The 19175-nt window shown below is 40.2% G+C and overlaps 1 pseudogene; it reads right to left on the minus strand.

Annotated features, from left to right (window-relative positions):
• Nucleotides 1–5506: 5506 nt before the first annotated feature.
• LOC102770977 lies at nt 5507–10432 on the minus strand (annotated as a pseudogene).
• Between the last annotated feature and the right edge of the window lie 8743 nt (nt 10433–19175).

Here is a 19175-nt window from a genome sequence, read left to right on the forward strand (position 1 = left end):
TAATTCACATTCCAACCTGTATAGGATGTTTTAAATCAAGTTTAAAGGTCATCTTTTTTTTTTCTTTTTTTTTTAATTAAATCTTTATTGTTCAGATTATTACATTTGTTCCTCTTTTTTCCCCCCATAATTCCCCTCCTCCCAGTTCCCGCCCCACCCCTGCCCTCACTCCCCACCCACTGTCCTCATCCATAGGTGCACAATTTTTGTCCAGTATCTTCCCACATCTCCCACACCCCTTTCCCCCCAAGAATAGTCAGTCCATTCCCTTTCTATGTCCCTCCCGCTCCGCGCACTCCGCCCCTCAGAATTTGACTTCAGCACTGCACCTCCTCTGAGTGTCCCAATGCGTTACTCTTTCCTCCTAGTTGTAGGAATTCCACTCAGCCAGCGTTCCTGTGGTTCTGGATGATGTCCCTTCCGTCTTTTAGTTTCACTTTTGAAATGGTTGTTCAAGGCAGCAAACTCCGGCGTTAACCTATGCCGCCATCTTGGTTCTCCAAGTTTAAAGGTCATCTTGTGAGTAAACCATGTCTGACTCTCACCAGCATCAGTGAAATGGATTAGGGTCAATTAATATGCATCTCTCTATCTTGACCACAGGATAACTCTTGCATGTCTTCTAATCTTAGCAAGCCATCCTGAGGCCTGGAACTAATACTTGGTGCAAATAACTCCTAATAGTTGTCTGTGTAACCCTCCCACACATATCAGGCTACTAATTCCAAGGGCTTATAGAGGGGTGAGTAGTTTAAAATACAAAGACTTTAAAAGCAGGAAACAAGAATTCATTTATTATCACTACAAAGTATCTAAACTTTGTGGTAAGTAACTGAATAATACTCATGAAATGGACTGTCTCTGGAAACAACAGTTCCTAATCTGTTTGGAGATGCAACAACTTTTGTTATGTTTTATGTCAAGGAATTCTATTATCCCATGTTTATTTCAAAAATGTTAAGGTGAATCCAAATTAATTTAGTTTTAAGAATTTTATAATACCTTTTGGGGTATCACAACCTGGGTATCACATAATGGACTTGCGGACTCACTGGCCAGTTTGTAACTCCCTGTTCACACTTGTCAAAAAAACAAACAAAAAAAGGAACCAACTGTGCTAGCATCCACAGGTTTCATTCGCTTCTAGACCCAGCGAGAGATATTACATAGCAACTCTAAATAAAAAGGACACACTTCTGAGGATGGAAGTAGAGAAAAAGAATGAGCTTAAATATTGATACTTTTTTATAGTCAGAGAACTCATTGTCATTACAAGTCATGAGAATTCTTGTTTAGAGTTGTTACTGAACAGGCTGTTGGAGACTGAATGCCTGGAGGGAGAGGGAAGAAAATAGGGAATTGGTGGTTGAAAAATGAGTGGGGCTGACCGACCGGGTACTAAGACCCCTCAGTTCAGGGATGAACAAAAGCAGTTCTCTCTCTGTCTTCATAAATCTCAGCTGACCTGTTCAAGCCAAATTCTCCAACTGGAGCAGAGCAGAGGTCAGCCTGACATAAAGCAACAGACTGGAGGCCCCTGCAGATTTATGTAGGTTTGGGAAGATTCTGTTTTTTCTTCTTCTCTTTTTTTCCAAACTCCCATCAGAATGCCATAGGGAGTACTGGATATGTCCCAGGAGCCAGGCAGGAAACAACTGGCCTTAATATGACAAAATTAAATCCAGGTTTATTAACTAGTGATCTGAATTTACATCCAAACTCTGGTTGTGTCCATGTGAGTTGAACACATGTAACTGATATATTTCTTCTGCTATTTCACAGCACTAACCAAATAATGGGTTCACTGTTCTTGTTGAATTTTTAGCTAAGGTGAATGGTACATTAGTTCAATTTATTAATGTAATAAATACTGTGATATTGTGCGTGTGTGTGTGTGTGTGTGTGTGTGTGTGTGTGTGTGTACAGAAACCATCAAAGGCTGATCCCTTAAATATCTTCCAGTCTGTGAAGGGAGCAGAAGCTTGTACATTGGCAACTCTGACATAAGCCTGAATGCTATAAAATTTCAACTGGACCATGAAGATGTAGAGAGGAAGGAGAGTACATGCAATGTAGATGGAGGAAGCTGTATATGACAAGGCACAGAGGCAATTAAGTCCATATGTTTATGGGAACTATGTCATTCATTCATTCATCCCATAAATATTTGTAAAGTGCCTACTGTATGACAAACACTGTTTTAGACCATAGAGATCCAGTGCTAAGCAAAGAAAAATCTTTTTTTGGCATGAGTCTTACATTCTGAGAGGTAAGGGACAGACAGTAAACAAATCAATTAGATAATTTCAGATAGTGTAGGTTTTATGAAGAAAACAACACAGAGTAATATAGGGCATGAGTGGACAGGGAGGAGTTTACTTTGACTGCAGAATAAGGTCTATGATAGGATTGTGGAATTGAAAACTAGAAAGGTCTGTATTGGGGTGTCCATGAAAAACCTTAAATGTTAGGCCTGGATGGAATGTTCATCCCTGAACTGAGGGGTCATTTCTAGAAAATACTAATTACTTTGATTATTGACTTAGCGAGATCTGGTGATCACTTTCTGACCAATGATGTTTTCCAGACCATGTATAGAGGCACACTTGCATCCATGCTTGGCAGCTAAGTGGACCTGGTCATTCTATTTTTGGGCACTATTACATCTTGAGTCATTTAACTTTATTCAGCTTTTAAGGACCCAGGAGGCTAATCTTGACAAGCTCATCCAGGAGATTTTAAAGGTTTTTTTTAGTTGCTCATCGAATATTTTCAAATCACATTTAAGTTAGTTTATTATTTTTCCTGGGTTTCACTAACATTACTTCTCATCGAATTCTGTCCACCCAGGAATCTACAAAGTTTAACCATTTTCTGGAGGATTTTTTTTTTTGTAAAAATGACAAAATAGAATTTTAAATAAATACGTATGTAATCTCTTTACATCTATAACTAAAAAAGAAAAGTAAAAAATGGACCTATCTCTAGTGGTATCATTTTCCATGCAATACAAATAAAGAATATTTTAGTTCCCAAGGAGAATTTTTAAAGAAAGTTTTAAGTATGTATGCTGTAGTAGAAACACTTGTTATTTGAATCAATAATATTTTTTTTTGATAACCCCCAAAAACTATTAATGAAACACTATTAGCCTGCTGTAGCTCTAAAGATCTACTAGTATACTTCTCTTACATTATCTTATCATTCATACAGCTTATAGGATAACTATCTGGAGTATATCTTATAAGAACATAGTTTTCACAAATTGCTGGGGGGTGGGAGTAGCTGGGGAGAGATCAACGGGGGAAAAGGAGACATAATCTAATACTTTAAACAATAAAGAATTTAAATTAAAAGAAAAGAAATTGGAGAGTTAAAAAAAAAAAACCAAAAAGAAAAATAAAGTGAATGACAGCAGAGAAATAGGCAATATTGCGATCATTCCCTGATAAGGTATTAGGAGGGAAAGGTCTGAGAATGGAGGAGTGTGACTGGATTATGGATCATATTAAGGAAGAAAGAGAAAAACACGAAAAAATAAGAAAACGGGATGGGAGAACATTGTTCTGGTGGCCAATAGCGACACACCACCCCATGAAATCAACCACAGTAACACACTTGTTAATTTTGCCAGTTTTACAGAAACTTCACTTATAAAATTGAACACTAAAGTAGAATAGGGGAAAAAAGCTATCATGGTTTTTAATAAAATTATAGAGTGCACTCTTAAAAAAGAATAAACAAGGTTAATTTTAAGATTGCAAGGGTAGATTGAATGCAACCTCCAAATTACTGTGCTGCGTTATTACCCTTCTTAATTTCTTTCAGAATATTTTTTTAAAGACTTCGTGGATGGTGAGAGATGTAGCACAGCAGAGTTTACAGTGACCAAAGCCTAGGGACTGTTTGCCAGGGAAGCAGTAAAGAGACAGATAAAAAGAGAAGACAGGAATCGTATATGTAATAGTCAGATTGCTGCCACAACAAAATATTGTGGACTGGATGGTTTAAACAACAGAAATTTATTTTCTCATAGTTCTGGAGGCCAGAAGTCCAAGATCAAGGTTCAAGATGATTTGGTTTCTGGTGAGAGTTCTCTTCCTGGCTGCCTTCTTATTATGTCCTCACATGGCCTCTCCTTGGTGCATGTGCAGGGAAGGAGGGAGAGGAGAAGGGGGAGAGAAACAGAGTGTGCCAGCTCTCTGGTGTCTCTTCTTGTAAGAACACTAATCCTATTGGATCAGGGAATCAACCTTATGACCTCCTTTAACCTTAATTACTTCATTCGAGGCCCCCTTCTCCAAATACAGCCATACTGGGAATTAGGGTTTCAATATATGAATTGTAGGGGCCACAAACATTTAGTTCATAAAATATTAAAAAAAAGGAAAAAAATTTCTAACTGAAGCAGAAATTAGTAAAGTTTTACTACAACTGAACAGTAAATTCTTGAGCTTCCTGGCACAGAAGGCAAAAAGAGAAATGTAATAGGTAGTGTGAATGTAAGTCGGTGGTAATCTCTTGGACATCTTAAGCCTTATTTTCTCTTATTGTGTGTTTCTGTTTGTTAAGGTAGTTTCAGATATTGACCAGTAAGGATGAGGGTCAGGGAGGGATGGATTTTGGGGGCCTGAAAGTCTGTTGTACTTCATCCCACATTCCGTAGATTTTTTTTTTCTACATAGGCGGTTGACTTCAAATATTGCTTTGATTTCTTGATGTCTGGGTGGAAGATTCCAGGAAGTACATGTTCTGGACTGGATCTGGGTTTATTGCCACTAGAATTAAAGATTGGGCTCTTTGAACTGTCAATGCATATACAGGTTTTTTATTTGTTTGTTTGTTTTTTAAAGTGGAAAAGTCACAGATCCTGCAAGCAGATTGTTTCAAATCTCGGGGGGAATTATAAACCCTATTGCTGGTTCAAGTTAATAATATCCTTTTTAACAAAAGTGCTAAGAATCACTTATGTGAATGCTTTTGTATTTTGTATAAATTTAAGATGATTTTATCCTGAAAATAACCAATATCTATGGGATAATTTGAGGTGGCTTATTGGTCACAAACTATGTTTGGCATTTTTACATTAGTTGCTCTGGGTTGGTCAATATAATGTATATAGTGGAAATGGTCAGAACATGGTTTGAATGATGACTGCATAAATAATATTTAGTTCTTAAATTACTTGTGCCATTTTCAATTCTTTTAATCCTCACCTGAGGATATGTTTATTGATTTTTAGAAAGAGAGGAAGGGGGAGAGAGAGAGAGAGAAGAGAGATAAATTGTTTGCCTCCTGTATGCACCCAAACTCGGGGTTAACCTGCAAAATCTAGGTTTGTGCCCTGATTGGGAATCAAACCTGCTACCTTTTGGTTCAGGGGATGATGCTCCAACAAACTGAGCCACCCAGCAGCCAGGGCTTTTTTCTTTAAAAATTTAAATTATGCCATATTGTCTTTAATTAAGTACAAAGACCCTAACAATCATGTCACCTAGAGATCATTTCACCCGCTGCTCTGTTTGGCTGTCAGTCTCTAGTCTCTCCTTCAGCAGTGGTGAGCTGGATCCCTTTTCCTCTGGGAAGAGAAATCAATGGTTCGTTGCCTTTGCCAATAACAAAGATGTTGTCTTTTGTATGAACTCATTGAAAGAACCAGGATGTCTCTCTCTGTTGGTGACCACACCAATTCTTTCCAGGTTAGTACCTCAGGTAACCACATACAGGTTCCCTGTGAAATCAGTAACCTTTACATTTTCCAAGTCAATCTGAATGGCGTCATTCACCTTGCTGAGAGGATCAGGGTAGCAGTTGGTGTGAGCATTACAGGTTGCCGGATGAGGGATTCCCCTTGTGTCTTTATAAAGATCCTTTGCACAACTTGTACTTGGCCTCATCAGGTGTAATACGATGGAAAGCAAAGCAATCTTTGGTGTCATAGAAGAGACTGGAATTCTCTTCGGCCTTGTCAATGCTGAGTTATCTGTTAAACCAACCGGGTAGGCTATATCATTTGCACCCTGCCATCAACCTTCATGAACTGCTGCAGACAGATCTTTACCTCATCTCCTGTCAGAGCATATATAACTCTGTTTAAAAAACAATGAAAGGGAGACATTCTCTTAGATTGTGGGGACTGGTAGGTGGACGAGAAGCAAGCACACTGGTCAGTTTAATCAGCATCCAATACTTTGGAGCTGCTACGCACTTCAAATGTTTGTTGGGACTGGGAGCCACAGCTGCACTAGCCACAAAAAGAAAATTTTTGCCCTAGCCAGTTTGGCTCAGTGGATAGAGCATCGGCCTGCGGACTGAAGGGTCCCTGGCTCGATTCTGGTCAAGGGCACATGCCTGGGTTGCAGGCTCGAACCCCAGTGGGGGTGTGTGTAGGAGGCAGCCAACCAATGATTTTCTCTCATCATTGATGTTTCTCTTTCTCTCCTCTCTTCCTCTCTGAAATCAGTAAAATATATTTTTTTAAAAAGAGAATTTTCAATTCTTTTCAGCTTGTTTAAACTTTGTGTTCTTAAATCTACTTTGCTTCCTCAAAATAGTAGGAAGGGAAAAAAATAATTCCCAAGGTCCTTTCTAAATGGCAAATTCAAGATCAGTGTATAAAAGTAAAACTGGTAAAACAAGTACAATGTAAACATACACGTTTTATTCCTTCATTCATCCTTTTGCTCGTTTATAATTTGACCAATTTTAAAAAATACATATATATATTTATTGATTTCAGAGAGGAAGGGAGAGGGAGAGAGAGAGAGAGAGAGAGAGAGAGAGAGAAATATTATTGATCAGAGAGAATCATTGATTGGCTGCTTACTGCATGCCCCTCACTGGGGATCGAGCCCGCAACCCAGGCATGTGCCCTTGACTGGAATCGAACATGGGACCTTTCAATCCACAGGCCCACACTCTATCCACTGAGCCATACCAGCTGGGGCTGACCAATTTTTATTGAGTACCTTGTACATACCAGAGTATTGTTAGGCTCCAGATAAAACCTGGTCTCTTGGAACTTCCATGTCATTAAAATGCAGGGCTGTGTTATTTGGCTGCCACCGTGCAGATATGCACAAGGTTACTGGGACACTTGTGGGGGGTCATTTTTTCTAGATGAGAAACTTTGGATTGGTTTCTGGAGAAAGTGGTCCAGGAGTTGAAATATGAATAGGAGCAAGTCATGGAAAGGGCAGGGTATTCCAGAGGTGACATTATATGTATGGGAACAGCTGGTTCTAAGGCAAAGCAGCACAAATAAGTGATGACTTACAGCACGACACATGGCACAGTGGAACACAGAGTGACAGTGTGAGGCAAGAGGGAAGGCTCTGATAGAACTTTGCATGTTATACTAATTTGGCACCTTCTCCTAAAAGCTCTCCTGAAATCTTTGAAGGATTTTAACCATTGGGGAAATCAGATCTGTTTTTTGAATGGCAGTACCATTAGGAAGGAGTATGGCAAATGACTTGAGGGTGGGGTGCAAAAATCCCGGTCTGGGATCCAGTTAGAAACTGTTGCAGTAATCCAGGCAAGAAGTGATGAAGTCCTGAACTAGACAGTTAACTATTTCCCAAAGACATAAAAACAAATCTCTTACACAATATTGGGCCAGATGCTTTAAACAGTTATTTAGAGGAAAGCAGATAATATCTGCTGGCAGTCAGAGCTAATTAATTTCTTTCTTTCTCATTAAAACCCCCTCACAAACCTGTCAATGCAATTTCGAAGCTATCTGATATTTAGAACTCTCTAAGAAAGAACAATAAATAAGCAGATATAAATCATCCGTGCTTACAAATAGTCTACTTTTCAGGCAATCCTCTGCAGATTAATCAGAACCAAACTCATACATTTTAATCATAACATGTTCTGTTATCTGCCAACGTATTTTCAAATCTATGCAGGTATGACCATATGCCACAATGGACAAATGAACTGGGAAGATCAAAGCTATTTGATCTGGTTCTGTGATTTATAATTTCCAAATCAACATGAAGAGAAAATAGCAGGCATCAAACATTCATCTATGCTTGTACCAGGTCATACACTGTAATTCTATCCAAGTGCAAGTTTCCATGGTAAACAGGGCAAGACTTGCCAACACTTCACAGGTTTCCAAAAAGCGGCTATGTCCCTCTTGGGAGGACTTTGTAACTGGAAAAGAAAATCTTCACAGATGAAATGTCCAGCAAAATAAAGTCGCAGACTGTATTTCTACAGCAGGCCTCTTGCCAGATGTCTCATCAACAAGTATGGTGCTGGCAGTGACCCGTCCTATGGTAGAGGTGGTAGAATGCTCCCGCCAAATCTTGTTTTCATTTGCTCACAGCTTCCTAGAAAAAAAACACCTTATTTGAGTTGAAATTTTCCACGTTTCATCCTAGTCCAAAGGTGACTTAAAAATTTTTTTTAAATTGAATTGAAGTAAATTGAAATTTGTAAAGTTTATAGTCATTTGGGGAGCTTTGTGTACACAAAAATCTCACTGGGTAACACCAAAAAAATTACATTTTCCTTTTCCTTGTGACTTTTGGAAGACTAACTCCTTTTGGCTGTTTCTTTCAAAAGGATTTAACCCTAAGTTACAGGGACAGAAAACCAACTTTTTTTTTCTCTTCAATTTACTTAAACAGATGTTTGCCCATGAAGAACTAATAAAATAAGACTTTACCTATTAAATCCACTAATATTTTTTTTTAAAACTTAAAATATTCTTGCATATATCTGACAGAAAAAATATTTTAAAATAATTAGTTTAATTCAATTAAATCCAACAAATCTAACTACCAGGTAGTAAGGTGCTAAGTGAATGCTCAGTGTTTGAGGTGTATAAAGCTGTATAAAGCAGTTCCTATCTTTAAGGAATATATTATTTGGTAGTGAAGATGAGAGTAATAAAATGGCAATAATGTAAGTCAGAATACAATAAGTGTTACAGCAGAGGTATAAGCAAAGTCATGTGGGACCACAGAATTGGGAGAAATTAATGTTGACTGGAGGCTAAGAATAGTTTATCCTGGGTTTTGAAAGTCAGAGAGTGTCAAAGATCAGTGGGTTGGGAAGGACATCTCAGACAAGGGTCTAGTGTGAGCACAGACTCTGATGTTAGAAATGGGACTAATCAGGGCTGTGGCCAGGTAGCTCAATTGGTTAGAGCATTGAGCCTATGCAGCAAGGTTGTGGGTTTCATCCCCAGGCAGGGCACATATAAGAAGCAATCAATGAATACATAAATAAATGGAACCACAAATCAATTTCTCTCTCTCCCCCTTCCATTCCTTTCTCTCTCTAAAATCAACAAATACATATTTAAAAAAAGAAATAAGACTAGTCAGAGTGGTTGGAGTGTTGTATATGACAGAAGAAGGAGAACATAAAGTTAGGGAAAGTTGAAAAGTTAGTCTTAGAGTTTCTCAATGGGTATCCTATCGGTATGTTGGGGTGGATGGTTCTTTGGTGTCTTAGGGAGTGTGCCTCCCTGGTCCTAACCTTCTAAAAGCCACTATTGCTCTATGTTGTTTTGATCCTTGAGAAGAACTCCCCCAACTTTTCCAAACACCCCGTAGGTGTCACCTTTGTAGAAAATGCCTGAGGGAGCCTTGGATACTGAGTTTGGGGGCAGTCCTTTATTCTGTAGGTGATGAGGTCTGGCTTCTGATCAGACCAAGGGCATGATCTGAGTTGGGGGTGCAGGACAATATTTTCTGGAGATTGAATCAAAGGAGAGAAAAATTGAGAAGTAGGCTAAGCAATTCAGTCTATTGCAATAGCAGGCAGGAGTCAATGTGGACTTGAACTGAACAATTTCATCACTGTCATGTCTGAAAATGTTAATAGACTTTTTTTAAAGTTATTCCTTATGTCTCTGAAACTCCATAGTACTGCATTGCAGAACTCTTTGTGCTGTAGCTGCTTTCCTGTTTTTTTTCTCTTTCCTCAAATTAATATCATATGGTAAATTCAGTATTACAAAAACAGGATTTTTAGAGGGTGATCATAATACCCTTTCTAATTATAGAATAAACACGTGGGGGATGGAAAGCTCTATTTAAAAAACAAAACAAAACGAATGATGTTTCTCTGTTTCATTTAGATAGTGTTTGGGTTCCATCACTTCTTGACTGTTTTTTTTTTCTTTTTTCTTTTTATAAAAAAAAGCTCTGTTGACAGTAGATTGAATAGTTTTGAATCCCAGATGTCAGTGTGGTGGAAACTCAAAGTGAATAGGCAGATGGAGTTTGTCAGAAGCACCAGTCATTGCCAAAACAGAAGATGGTGCCCAGGGCAAGATAGGCACGGAGGTAGCATGGTCCCTGTGATGGCTCCAGACGGTGGTGAAGGGCAGAGAGTGGCCCTCAGCACCATTCTGTAGGTATCAAGGGTGTCCTGACTCCCAATAGCAGCTGTGATCGCACCTCGTCATGTGTCCCTCTTTCCCAGCTGCTGCAATATTGTTGCCTTCTGGTTTTCCAGAGGAACTTTGGAAGGGACTATACTGACAGATCAACCACAGATATGTTATGCTTAAATTTTCCCTAAAAAAACCCTCTTCAGGAAACTTTCAGGTGGTTTTTCATTTGAAACAAAATGGGATTTCAAGAACATTAAGCAGCTGAAAACTTGTACCACATCTATGCAGAGGCCCAAGAACTTGAGATCACAACTTTGAATCAGATCCTATTCATTAGTGAGACTCTCATTCTCCAAACCTCATCCTTTTAGCTCTATTTCTTTGAGAGATTTCTAAAACTGGCTTGGGCCTCCACTCAGATTTTCTGAGGTTATATTCCTTCAAGTTTTCTGGTGCAAAATTGTTAATTTTGCTCTTCATTGAGGAATTTACTAAAAAAATAATGATAACAATGTCTTCCATTTTCCTGGTACTGTATACCTGTTATAAAGCATTTTCATATATATACTCATTAAATCCTCTGAAGCTCAGAATATTAGGGGACTTATACAAGGTCACAGAATGGAAAATCCAGAACTCAAGTCCAGGTCTTTTGATTCCAAGCACATGCTATTCCCTCTAAACTTTGCTGTTCAATGATCAGCACTTTGGTCCTCTGAATTGACAGTGAAGAGGGCCAGAAGCGTCTGAGCAATAAGATCTCCCAGTCCTGACCTAGGGTCTGCTGCTTTGAATAACGAGGATCCATTCCATGGGCAATTTCTAGCACTTTCATTTAGAAATTGCTATTGATGGCACCAGCTTTTGTGGGTCATGGTTCTCAATGGCAGGCGAAGCCAGTGGCCACAGCTCCTGTTGACCAGTCCTCTCTATATAGCTACATGCCGTGACTCCCAATAGCATGGTCATTTGCTGCTGACCATGGTAACTCCCAGTTGCTCCTGTCAACAGTTCTCAAAAGGCCCTCTGGGTCATTCCAGAGTCTCCTGCTTCCTGGAGGAGTTCCATGGCAAGCAGACAGCACAACCTCAGCCCCACCTCTAAGTGCAGAGCACAGTTCTGTACTCCTCAGCTCATCAGAGGACTTCTTCAAAATTGACCCCCTAAGTGACATAGGGGAAGCAAGACTCTAAGGGCTTGTAACTTCATACTGCTAGGTTCATGAGAACTATTTTTCCCTTGCTGCTTTAAAGATTCTCTCTTTGTGTTTAACTTTTGATATTTTAATTATGATGAGTCTTGGTGTGGCCCTCTTTGGATTCTTCTTGTTTGGGACTCTCTGTTCTTCCTGTACTTATATGTCTTTTTCCTTTACCAGGTTAGGGAAGTTTTCAGTCTTTATTTCTTCAAATAGGTTTTCAGTCCCTTGCTTGCTCTTTTCTCCTTCTGGTACCCTATGATGTGAATCTTGTTATGCTTGATATTGTCCCAGAGGCCCCTTAAAATGTCCTCATTTTTTAAATTATTATTATTTTTTTGCTGCTCTGATTGGGTGTTTGCTACTACCTTGCCTTCCAAATATGTAGCTGATTTGATTGTCTAATTTGCTATTGATTCCTTTTAGTGTATTCCTCATTTCAGTTACTGAATTCTTCATTTCTGACTGGTTCATTTTATGGTTCCTAGGTCTTTTTTTATGTTTCTTATCTCTTTGTTGACATTCTCACTAAGTTCCTTGAGCATCCTTATAACCAGTGTTTTGAACTCTGTAGATTGCTTGCCTCCATTTCAGAATGGAAATCCGGAACTCAAGATGCTTCCTCCATTTCATTGAGTTATTGCTTTCAGAGAGGAAGGGAGAAGGAGAGAGAGATAGAAACATCAATGATGAGAGAGAATTATTGATCAGCTGCCTCCTGCATGTCCCACATTGGGAATTGGGCCCGCAACCCGGGCATGTGCCCTTGACTGGAATCAATCCTGGGACCCTTCAGTCCGCAGGCTGATGCTCTATTCACTGAGCCAAGCCGGCCAGGGCAAGGCTATCTTAATAAGTGGTCTAAAACATGTCTTTCTATTTAATCTGATTCTTCTGTAGTTGTAATGCTTTGAGGGAAAGCCAGTGGTAACCAAGGTGGCAGAGACTAGTCACTTATTAAATACTAGTGCTCCGGTGCACAGATTTGTGCACATTGAAAGGAAATTAATTAGAAGGTGGCTGGTGGGGCTGGACTGGGCTAGCTAGGCCAGGCACACCCTAAGCCAACCTCCCTCGGTCCCTCCCTGGCCGGCTGTACCTGGGGTGGTACTGTGACTCGAAGGGTGTCTGCCAAGTGAGCGGGGTCCCTCGGCCTGGCCTGTGGGGATCAGGTCAAAACTGGCTCCCAACATCCCCTGAAGGATCCCAGATTGTGAGAGGGTAGTTCTCAGGTGACACACCTGGAAATCTCTGGTTCCGAATGCATCACCCAAGAACTGCCACTGCCAAGTTACAGCAGCTCAGCAGCTCCTGCATTGAGCATCTGCCCCCTGGTGATCAGTGCACAACATAGCTACTGGTCAGAGCGTCTGTCCCTGGTGGTCATTATGCATCATAGCTACTGGATGGTCGCTTAGCCTTTTATATATACTAGAGGCCCGGTGCACGAATTCATGCACCAGTGGGGTCACTAGGCCTCGTCTGTGGGATCGGGCTGAAACTAGCTCTCCGACATCCCCTGAGGGGTCTTGGATTGTGAGAGGGTGCAGGCCAGGCTGAGGGACCCCACCAGTGCATGATTGGCCAGCTGGGGAGGACTGTAGGAGGGCTCTAGGGCATGTCCAGCCCATCTCACTCAGTCCCGATCGGCCAGACTCCAGCAGCAAGCTAACCTACCAGTCAGAGCATCTGTCCCCTGGTGGTCAGTGCTCATCATGTGACTGGTCAACCGGTTGACTGTCTGCCCCCTGGTGGTCAGTGCATGTCATAGTGAGTGGTTGAGCGGCCTTAGCATACATTAGTATATTATGCTTTGATTGGTTGAACAGCTGACCAGTTGACTGGACACTTAGCATATTAGGCTTTTATTATATAGGATGGATAGCAAAAGTGTGAAGTTGGCAACATTCAGCTCTGTGTTCTCTCACATGGTCCTTCAGAGATATCTCCCATTCTATACCCCTCCCCCCCAGTTATTCCTTCTTGTCTCTCTCTCCCAATTCTTGTTTTTGCTCTCAGCCTGACACCAGTTCATTTTTAATAAGGTTTTAGCAAATAAACTCCCCTAAGGACATTTAGGACTTTGTGGCTTTGGGAAAACCACTAATTTCTCTGAGTCTGTTTTCTTGTTTGTAAAATGAGGATAATGTGACACCCCATTATATAAATAATAATAGTATGTAACATTTATTGCTTACTGTGTGCTTGGTACAACTTTAAGCCCTTTATAAATATGAGCACATTTAGTTCTCTTAACAACTTAATGATGTATGTGCTACAATTTTATCTCCATTATATGAATGAGGCCTCTGACAGGGTTACATATCTAGAAAAAGGGGCATGATTTAAACCTTGATATGACCACTCAAGCTCTCCTCCTTTACCATTATGTTGCAGCTCCTATTGTGAATATAAGAAATATTCAATGTTATGTGATGAGAAAACTTCGGATAAAAAATAGCTTATCTAAAAAATAAAAAAAAATCGCTTATCTAGTGATTGAGCATGTGTGAACCACCTATTTATAATATTGTGTTTTAACATAATGAAAAGTATATTAATGAGCCATTTCAGAACACCAAAAGAAAGAGAGAGAGAGGATTAACGAGAGAGAGAGAGAGAGAGGAGAGAGAGAGAGAGAGAGAGAGAAAGAGAGAGAGAATCAGCTGGAACATCTGACTTCTGGTTGGTTTCCTGCTCAGGAGTTTCCTAAAAGTAAACTTAAGTATAGTGTTGATATTAGTAGATTGGAACATGGGAATAGCTTGGAGTATATTGCCAAATGGACCAACCCTTTTCAGGTTGATCCCTCAGTAGCCAGAGGCAGTGGAAAGATCTACTTCATTTCTTGGTAATCAGCCTGTTTGATGGAAGGCAGGGCTAAGTCCAGGAAATGTAGAAGACCAGGAATCAAAGGAGTTGGACTCCACTGCTGGCTCTGTTACCACCTGGCTAAGTGCCACTGGGCAAGTCACAGAATCCTTCCAGGTGCCAGCTTTCTTTGTGGTGAGGCTCAATTGAAGTAATGGAGGTAGAAGTTGCTTGAAGGCTGTAAAAGCCTTTGAACGTAATTGCTATGCTTTATATTTATATTAGTGCCTAACCCCTGATATTGACATTGTGGAATATGTGGACAAAGTAGCATGGTTTAGTGAAAATTACAGTGTCTCCAAGACAAGTGATCTGGGTTCCAGTCATCCTCCAGCTCCAGCCTGCTGCATCAGTTTTCTTACATGAAACATGAGGGATGTGTGTGGAGGGAGAGTTCTAAATGATCTCTGGGGCTCTGTGCCATTGGCTCATCAACATGGTATTGAGAAGAATTTTCAAGTCCCAGGATGTGACCAAGGTTAGCAATGTCAGCCCCGCTGAAAAAAAATCATGGCTACAGAGGTCTGTGTGGAGAATGAGGAGGCTGAGGTTCAGAAAGGACACATAAACTGCCTAAGGCTGCACAGATAATCAGCAGTGAGCAGGGCTAGAACCTGGCTTACCTAATTCCCAGGCCAGGGCTCTTTCTTTTGATCCTCACAGCCTTATTTACAAAGATGACATTATTAAAACTATCCTGAAGAATTGCTCACTATGCTGTATACCTGAAACCAATATAAAATAATACTGAAAGTAAACTGTAACTGCAAAGTAAAAAAATAAAAAAAAAATGAATTTCTCAAAGAAATCATCGTGAAACACCTAACGAACACAGACCCTCTGGAATACTCAGATGATGTCTACATGTTTCATTCATCTCATATAAGACATGTGGATATTTTACTAATACTTCTTTTTCACCAACATTCAGTAGCATTTCCTGCATCATTTCTGAGTGGTATATAATTGCAAAGACAATATTGCCATATCAAGCTGATAAAACTTTATATTTGAAAGATTTCTCTTTTTGATGTTCTGCTTCATAGTCATCTGAGGCAGCTCTTTGGAAGAAATCTTTTATTTTGCGTTGCGCATAATATAAAATTTTACCCCAGATCAACCAGAAGGAACTACAGAGTTGTGAAAAACAATTTTAAGGGGAATGGCATGCTTAGACATAGCAAGACCTGAGGGTCATGGTGGACGATTAGCCAGATATGAGACTTACAGTAGTTTATTGTGAAAGCAATTATTATACTTGGACATTTCAAATGGAGAAAGCTATATTATAGCCAGAATTATACTAATTTTCCTATTATCCTCAGTGTGTGTCAGTCCTTTAATTTAGCATTGAGTCTGCTTTTGTACTTCTCCTCAAGTGACTTGGGTAAATGGCAAAGGGCCTGTAGAAAAGAAGAAGCTCAGTGATTCAAACATAAAGAAGAAAACCTTTCAGTCATGTGATAAGTTATTATAAAAGATGTTACTAGCTGCTAGAAAAGGAGAGAAGGTCAGATGAGGCATCAGAAAGAGTGCCAAATTAAAAGATTTATTGAGAATTAGATGCCAAATTAATATCTAACATTTATTGGATGGATATTTATTATGTTTCAGGCACTGTGCTAAGTGGTAGTCATGAACAATTCCGTTGAAAATTCATAAAAACCTAGATAAGATAATATTATTTACATTTTTTATTGCTTAAAGTATTACAAAGAGTTATTATTTACATTTAATAGATAAGGAAACTGAAGCTGAGAGATGTTCATTGACTTCTCCAATGTAAAACAGCTATAAAGAAGATGAGAAGATACTATTGGACACCCACAAAACAGCTCTTTCCTCCTTTATTTTGCAAAGAGAACCCCAATATTTTCACTATTGCAGGGGCAGGGTCCCTCTTCAACACAAGGGGTGATGTTTAGTTGGTCTAATTTAATCATGGTAATGTCCTTCCACTTGCCAAGTAATTGGTTCAGGCATGAGAATGAAACACAATTTTGATCATAAAAGGAAATTCACCCTGAGGCTTATCCTTCTTCTTAAAAAGATACTTGGCACTTTCCCTGCCTTTGGGTGCTCTGGTGTGAGGCTGTGATATGTGGGGCACTTGAAGTCATTAAGCAAATGTAACCAAAGAACAAAGGTGACATAATGAAGGTGTCAGAATGGAGAAACAGAAAGACATTGCTGAATTCACCAATCCTAACATCACCCTGCCTCAGGACTTATTATGAGAGAGAGTAAATATTAATAAATATTAGATAGTAAATATTCTTATTTCTTAAACCACTTTTGGTTGGTTTTCAGCTAGTTTTGCTGAATGCCTCTTCACTGATGAAAACACTAGAGTTCAAAGCCTGTTTACCAGATACTAGATTCTGTGTTCTTCACTACTACAGAAAATTGAGGGAGATAAATTAGAATGTGTCTATAAAAGCAAAGAGAAACCGATGGGCAACTAACAGATTATTTTAAGAATAATAAAGCCAGTGGATAGGTTAAAAATGTTAGATATGGCTAAAAGAAAATTTGTATACTAGAACAGGAAATCTGAGGAAATTATCTAGAAAGTACTAGAAAGAAAATGTTGGAATATATAAAACATCAAGAGGCAGTGAGGATATAAGAAGGTGAAGCATTTATCTACTAGGAGTTTCAGTAAGAAAAAATAAAGACAATAGTGGAAAGATAGAGTAGCTAAGAATTTTTTCAGCATTAATAAAACAATGACGATCATGAATCCTAAGAGTCAAGAAGCACAGCAAAGTTCTTGGCAGAGTAAGTAAAATAAATCTAGACACATCTTAATGAAATTACAGAACATTAAAGATAAAAGAACATTCAGAAGAAAAGACAAATTAACAAAGGAATGATTGTTCAATTGGCTGGAGATTTCTCAACAGGCAATTACAGAGGTCAGAAGATAGTAGAAACATAAGCCTAAAGTGTTAAGAGAAAATAAATACTAACCTAAATTCTGTAGCCAGCTAAACTTTCTTTTAAGAATAAAACTTTTCCTCCCCCTAAAATAACATTTTCAAACAAAATAAAAATAAAATAATTCAGCATGAAAGAACCTTGCTGAAGGAACTACTGAAGGATGGACTTCAGGAGGAAGAAAATCGAACTAAGAAGGAAGGTGTAAGGAATGGTGAGCACATGAGCTGCTGTGTGTTTCCTCTTACTTACGTGGGTGTCCAGTGCCTTCCACAGAATTAGGGGTAGGGCCCGAGTGTGGAGACGAGGGAAGGAGACATGTTGCCATTGCTGCACATGTATTTCTGTGTGTATGACACATGTTCCCATAGGAGCAGTATTGCAAATAGTGATTGGCTTCCCATGCTGACCCTTCAAGGCTATTCATGTGCTACTAACACAGAAACTATCTGATGAAAGAAATACTTGAGTCAAGAAAGAATTAAGCAAAGAGATCAAGAGATTCTTAAATTACTAAGTCTAAAGTCCTGGGGTGGTGGCAGTGGCAGTCATGGGGATGGAGCAGTAATTCATGAGCATCAAGTTTCTAAAGGAAATTCTAGATTCTTCCTCTGAAGAAACATGCATCCTCCCCTGGACTCTAATTAGACTTTGCTTTTTCTTTAACGGTCACTGACAATAGAAATGGAAGAACACGAGCCATGGAAAAAAATATGACCAAAGAGGATATGATTGCCAACATGCCTTCATTTTTAGGTGAAGAAGGCTCCAGGGTATTAAAAGCTGCCCAAGTGGCTCCGTTGAGTGTCGACCTATGAACCAGGAGCTCACGGTTACATTCCTGGTCAGGGCACATGCCCGGATTATGGGCTAGGTCCCAGTAAGGGGCATGCAGGAGGCAGCTGATCAATGATTCTCTCTCAGTATTGACGTTTCTCTCTCTCTCTCTCTCTCTCCCTGTCCTTTCTTCTCTTTATATTATATATAAAGCTGCCCAGTGGTTGCAAAAGCCCTGACAGAAGCGTTGCAGAGGGCCCCTCACAGTCCCCCGAACGCCGGAGCCCCTAGTCGTGCTGGAGCCCAGCCTGGGGCGGGCCAGCCTGCGGACCTCAGTCAGGTGGTCTCCATCCTCCTGATGAGTTTCACCTGCTCAACTGCGAAGTGGCTGCCGGGAAGCCAGGAGTCTGCGCAGGCGGGCCATTTCAGGATCGCGCCCCGGGCTTCACCTCACTCACTTAGGCCGGCTTCTCCTTCTTCTCGTCCTGGAATTCAGAAATGCTTTGCCTCCTGGCGCTTGAGCCACATTGTCGTGATCGAAATAGAAGACCAAAGAGAGGTAGGCAATTGGACGGTGGCCTCCACCTCCGTGGAATTCTTGTGACGAACCTGGGAGCTCATGGTTGGTCGGCAGTCAGGAGGTAAGCTCATAAAAACAAAACAAAAAAACCCACACAAAACCCAAAAAACAGTGTTGGCTGGTCCTGGAGTCAGAGGGTGGCGGGGGAAATGGTTCCGAGGATTTTACTGGAAGGGAGGTTAGAGTGGTTGGCGGAGGCTGGAAGAAGGGGGCCCCCTGGGCCTGTTCCACTGTCAAAGCCCCAGTCCGATCAGGGGACCCACCCAGCGCATCGAGAAAGGGGCTTTGTAGGCAAATGCTTCTTCTAGCCTAAGGGCCCTGTTGAGTCTGAAACACACTTTAGTGTTAAGTCTTTTTTTTTTTTTGCCAGAAATGAACTCATTGGGGAACTGATTGACTAGATGCTTATACAGATATGCAGGCCCCAGAAACCATGGAAGGAATGCCCC

This window comes from Myotis davidii, unplaced genomic scaffold, assembly GCF_000327345.1.
Source record: "Myotis davidii unplaced genomic scaffold, ASM32734v1 scaffold580, whole genome shotgun sequence".
Classification (NCBI taxonomy): Eukaryota; Metazoa; Chordata; class Mammalia; order Chiroptera; family Vespertilionidae; genus Myotis; species Myotis davidii.